The sequence below is a fragment of the Papaver somniferum genome, chromosome 3, assembly GCF_003573695.1.
Source record: "Papaver somniferum cultivar HN1 chromosome 3, ASM357369v1, whole genome shotgun sequence".
NCBI lineage: Eukaryota > Viridiplantae > Streptophyta > Magnoliopsida > Ranunculales > Papaveraceae > Papaver > Papaver somniferum.
In genome coordinates, this window is record NC_039360.1 from 226,274,602 (window position 1) to 226,281,109 (window position 6,508).

The following is a 6,508-nucleotide window of genomic DNA, read 5'->3' on the forward strand; positions in this document are numbered from 1 at the left end:
AAAAAAAAAAAAAAAAAAAAAAAAAAAAAAAAAAAATGTAAGAAAAAATCTTCATATCTTACAAAATCTTACAAAATATTAAGATCTTCATATGTTAGATCTTTATTTTTGGCAATGTTTTCAACGTGGTTCACAGGTTTGTTATCTTGATATAAAGGACATCTTTAACATTAAATGTAGTAGTGCCTCATTGTTTGTTGATGCACCTCAAGCCGATAGATTTCAAGACTTTAAAGGGCAAATTCAAGGAGCTAGATTTGGTTCAACTATTTTTTGCACAGTGGCAGTGCAGGGGTTCTTCAGACGGTTATTATTGAAATGTCATCAGATTCTTTCATGAACTCAGATAAGAAGAAACATACCGCAAAGGATGTAGAAGATTTCAATAAAAAGATTATGGAACAGTTATTGAAGTATAAATGGGCTTCAACAGATTGTGTGATTAAGTTATCAAGCTCACCATGTTCTTAATAAAACCGATAAAGGGTGATATTTGCAGTTACTCATCAGGAAAATCTACACATTACACTGGTGCTACTAATATAATTTATTTCATGCTTCCTATGCTAAGATACATAGTAGAGCTTATACAATGACTTGAAGGGAAAGTACAGTAAACTAAAACACAACACTGTAACTAGGACTCGATTACAAGGCACTGAAAGAAAGAAACAAACACAAGATAGTAAATAAATAACTAAACCCCCAAACACCAGCCCATAGACGGCACCTAATAGTCTCTATTAGTGCTAGCTACTTTTTGGTACTTGAACTTGAAACTTGATCATGTCCGGAGGAAGTAGATGCTGGTTGGACTTGCTGTTGTTGTTCAGGTTGGACTTTTGGCGGCAATTCTTTTTCAGTTAACCAAGTCTTTTGACTGTTGTGATATTTCAATTCAAAGTGATCTCTTGATACTGTATTAACAAGTGGTGATCTGAGTGTTGAATACCTTTTTATTCTTTCAGGCATTTGAAGAGGAGGACCTTTTGATGTATATGATGAGATTTCCTGAGTTTTTGCGATTGCCTTTTGAGATTCAGTTGATGATTTACTCGCAGAACTATTCTTTGGATCCATTATGGTTTGGTTTTTGATGTACTCTCTACAGAAGCGGTAGAAGGTCTTTTTATACGTAAAAATAAAAAATAGTATATCTTAATGAATGACCTGCTGGTCATGTCATGTTGATGTATCTTAATGAATGACCTGCTGGTCATGGGAGGTTGGCCGTTAGTTCTCCTGTCCCTATCTTATTTGGTTCGGTCCAAAGCTTCACCATCACTGTTCTTCTCTCTATTGTGCTCATTGAAAAATACAAAAACTGATGTATCGAATCTTTCAACTTTGAAAAGCATTTCTTACTTTCTTATAGAAGCTTCAACGACTTCTTCTACAAAGTGAAACAATTAAGAGACGTGTTATAGTAGACGTATTTAGAGGTTTCAATTTCCAAACAGGCAGGCATAGCCAACTGCCCTTGCCTTCTTCATGAGGTGATATTTTTGACTTGACCACAAATGTGTCAGTTTATATGCTTTCTTTTTCTGGAAGCTGTAGCATGTGCTTAGACCAGTCAAGCTTTATAGTGTCACCAATCTTAGCTCCATTAGAAGTTCTACAAACGAACCCAGCTCTTAGGTAACCTAGAATTCCCCTGCAGCACCATCAAAGCACAGTAACAACTGATTTTTACAAAAAGAGATGCCAAGAACAAACAGGCCTAACGATATTAACTGGTATGAAACCTATGCTTAGAGATTAATGGATTCCTTCAATGAAAAAAAAATGTAGCTATAGTAATCTTGTTATGACAAGGTTTTATGTTATCAAATCAAGCAGCATATATACCTTGTAAGTTACATGGAGAATTGAATCAGATAAGCGTAAACATTTTTGTTACTTCCACAAACATTAGGCACCAACTTCAAAAGAATCAAAACAAGCAAGAACCCGAGACCCATTTAGACAAAGTTTAGTAAAATCAAGTTTCCTCTTCAAAAAACCAGAATTGAAGGAACAACACAAGTTAACATAAACTCAAATTCAAATGACAAATGTGAGATAAATTACTGAAACCAACGAAAATGTAGTCGGATTCATAAGATAAGAAAAATTATCAGTCACCATTTATATGAAGAGTGCAGTTGTTTCAATATCCTTCAACCCTCACCTATGTTTTAGACAGACGTTCGTATCTTCTCATTTATAGACTGCAGACAATGTCTTCACTTCGATGTGAAAGCCGAGATGAGATGTGAAGGTAGTTACAAGACAAGAAAGTATATAGAACACAAGAGTGTGAAACCAGACGAGACAAGAAATTGTGTCTTCATTGTCAATGAGAACTCCTATATAAAGAAGTTAGCTTACAAAAGATTATGTCGAATATCCTGACAGAGGTAACATATCTCTTAAAGAAGGTAAGCAAATATTTACATCTAATACAAAAGATACTGGAGTATACAAAAGATATTGGAATATACATCTAACACCCCCCCTCAACTTGGAGCATGAAGAGTTGAAATGCCCATCTTGAGAAGAAGATTTTGAAACTGCTGACGTCCCAAAGCTTTAGTCAGAATATCAGCTAGCTGAGAAGTAGTATTAATATAAGATGGAACGATAGTACCTCGAAGAATTTCATCACGCACAAAATGACAGTCAATCTCGATATGCTTCTTACGCTCATGAAAGACGGTATTATTAGCAATGTGTAACGCAGCTTGACTATCACAATGAATTGAAACTGGTTTTAGATGTCCTACACCAAAATTTCGGAGCAATCCTTTTAACCATATAATCTCACAAGTTGTGGAGGCCAAAGCACGATAGTCTGCTTCGGCTGAAGAACGAGACACTATGGTTTGTTTCCTCGTTTTCCACGATATAGGAGAACCGCCGAGAAAAATAAAATGGGTCGTGAGAGAACGACGACTAATTGGACAACTAGCCCAATCTGCATCACAATAGGCCTCAAGAACTAATTTGGAATCAGCTCTAAGTAAAATACCTTGCCCAGGGCTAGATTTCAAATAACGCACAACTCGAAGTGCAGCATCCCAATGAGATTGAGTTGGATGTTGCATAAACTGAGACAAAGTATGAACAGAGTAACATATATCAGGCCGTGTAATATTTCAATAAATTAGTCTCCCCACCAACCTTCGATAACGAGTAGGATCAGGCATGAGCGTGTCTGAAGCAAGAGCTAGTCGATGATTCTCCTCCATTGGGATACTAGCTGGTTTGGATCCGAGAAGACCTGTTTCCGTCAAGATATCTAGAACATATTTACGCTGGCAAAGGAAAATGCCTTTAGAGCTTCTAGCTACCTCAATACCAAGAAAATATTTTAATTTTCCCAAATCCTTCATATGAAAGCATCTACTGAGATATGCTTGAAACTCGCAAATGGCAGCCTTATTGTTGCCAGTAATAACAAGATCATCCACATATACTAGAATATACATAATAATATTTCTTTTGTGATAGAGAAATAACGAGTGATCTGAGGCACTTGTAGAGAAACCATATGTACGCAAAGCAGTTGCCAGCTTTGCATACCAACACCGTGGAGCCTGACGTAAACCATACAAAGACTTATGAAGTCGACAGACTTTGCTAGAAAATCCATTACCGAACCCAGAAGGAAGTCGCATAAATACTTCTTCATATAAATCACCATGAAGAAACGCATTGTGGACATCCATTTGAACTAACTCCCAGTTATTGATTGCAGCAACCGCAAGAAGAGTTCGTACAGTAACCATTTTTATTGTAGGAGCAAAAGTGTCTTTGAAGTCAATTCCTTCCTTTTGATGGTTGCGAAGGACGACTAATCTGGCTTTGTAGCGCTCAACGGAGCCATCAGATCTTCGCTTAATTCGGAAAACCCACATACAACCAAATACATGTTTGTTAAGAGGCATATATTCAATTGTCCATGTACCATTGGATATTAGGGCATCAATCTCTTCCTCCATTGCTTTACGCCATCTGGGATCAGCCATAGCCTCCTTAAATGATTTGGGTTCAACATCATTCGAAATGGCTGCAACAAATGTACGATGGGCAACAGAAAAAGCATCATAATTCACGAAATGGGTTATAGGATAGGGAGTACCTGAGGTCTTGATTAGTACAGGTGAAGCTTCAGGGGGAACCAAGGTTGTGTTAGCCTGTTTTGAAACACCCTGCCAACTTACAAAATCCCTGTGACGTACATTCTCAAACTTTGTATGTTTACCGCGCCCCAGATCCTCATTTGTAACTATGTGGTGATGAGGTTCACTATCTTCGGTCACTGTGGAATATAATCTGTACCAGATACAGGTACAACAGGTGGAGGAGCATCAGGTAATACTAATTCATCAACATTTTTATTTATTATACTCGACCCAACAGTCAGTATCTTAAATTAATATTTTATTTGGTCATGCTAACAACAATTCATCAAATGAGCAATATTCGCTCAAACCGGAAATATTTGCTCGAATTAGTAATATTTGCTCGAACCAGCAATATTTGCTCAGATTCAAGAATATTGGTTCAACTATCAATATTCAACAATTCAGCAACATAGTTTGCTCGTCTTAGGTAATCAACATAATAATACCTCGTCTCAGCAGACATAGTTAATTCATGAGTTTCAGAACATTTACAAATCATGTTCAACTCAGCAATACATGAACTCATCGTTCCATAAAGTCAGCAACTGACTCCACAATCATGAGATATCAATCGTGTCACATGGGGGGATATTAACTAGGGTTTTGGTCTGGCGGTCTACGGCACGTGTGTTCACCTACGACGAGAATGTGAACAAGTCGTGCGGTCCGTTGGAAGAGTCAGAAAAGTAGTGGGTGGAAATTTAACCAAGTCTCCGCACGATGAGCAACTGGTTTTAACACGATTTCCCACTTCCCCACTCTCTGATTACAGCAACTGTCACACTTCATGGGTTCATGGTGTTTTCAAATCTGGCATTGTAAAATGTCTCTGAATCCTGATTGAAATGACAAGATTCGAATACTTGAACATTCGTCTAAACAAGCAATTTCTCGGAAAGTTCATACAGACAATCCTTCGTCTACACGAATTCGTCGTCTGAGCAATCACTCTCATTTGAGTAAAATTCAATCATTCATAGCGTTCTTATGCTGAATTCACAACACACCTACAATCTCATATCACCATTGATCCCGCACATTTCTCAGCTTCCCTCCTACAGATCAACCCATCCTCTCTTGTGACCGAATTGACTCTGGAACGGCCATTATTCTTGGTTTAGTCCGGAGTCCTACAGATTGATCTCTCGAACTTAAAGCACTCCCTTATTGAAGTGCATCTGTGTGAGGTTCAACATTTCGCTCGGTTCAAGGAGTCTCCACACGGACGTCTCCTCAATTCTGTAAAAACCAGCGAATCGTTTTCCCCCATCTAAAGATTTGCAACCACAGTGGGAGATTAATATCTCGGTTGCAATCTCACAATTTCACAAGATGGATGGTCTTAGGTCTGGGTTAGTTACAGGTTCCAATACAAATGACGCTAGCACTAGCAACAACAACAATGAGGATATCCCGGAAACAATTCCGGCCTCTAACACTGGCGGTGGTGATATTACTCCTCCTCACGCTAACACGGAAGGTCATCCTCTGTTCGGCCGACACCCTGAGGAAGTCAGAGGAAACCCACCACCTACCATTTCTGAACTCATCAAAGTGCAAGAGACTCTTGCAAAAAATCATGCTGATATGGCTACAACACAGAAGGAGCTATTTGACCATCTGAAGACTCTCACTGACAAGATGTCAGAGAAAACTCAAGGAAAGGGAAAAGAGAAGGATAAATCCTCAGACGTTGATCCTGAGGTGATTCCAATTCATACAGATGACGATGAAGTCTACAAAGCTTCAGACGATCCATCAGCAAAGGAATCATCAAATTTCATTACTCGGGAAGATTTGGAGCGCCTCCTGGAGAACCGTGGAAAGGATAAGACATGCACCAACTAAATATGTTCATTGTAGTATGTGTAAGTAGGAGTTACACATGCTTTTGTCTAGTGTAATCAGAAGTTTCACATGCTTTCTAGCATGTGTAACTAGTAGATACACATGCTTATAGCAACATAATTTCATCAAATATGGGTTCCTACCAACAGAAGGTTCCATATTTTTCCTATAATTCTATAGCAATTAACATATAGTGACATAAAGAGAGTTACAAATGATTTACAGTTACACATGTATCTTCCTAATATGATTTACAGTTAACATGTAGGTTATGTCGCTTAAGTCTCGCCTGAAATAACACATGTACATGATCAAATAGGATGGCAAACAAAGTATAGTTAACAGATAACATGAGTAAATGTCTTCCTCTTAGTTCATATTCTGATATAGAGTAATGGCTATTTCTATGAGTAAAAATTTTCGGCATACTTTGAATGAGAAAAATAAAAATAGAGAAGGAAAAATAACCTGCATAAGATCAACAGTGT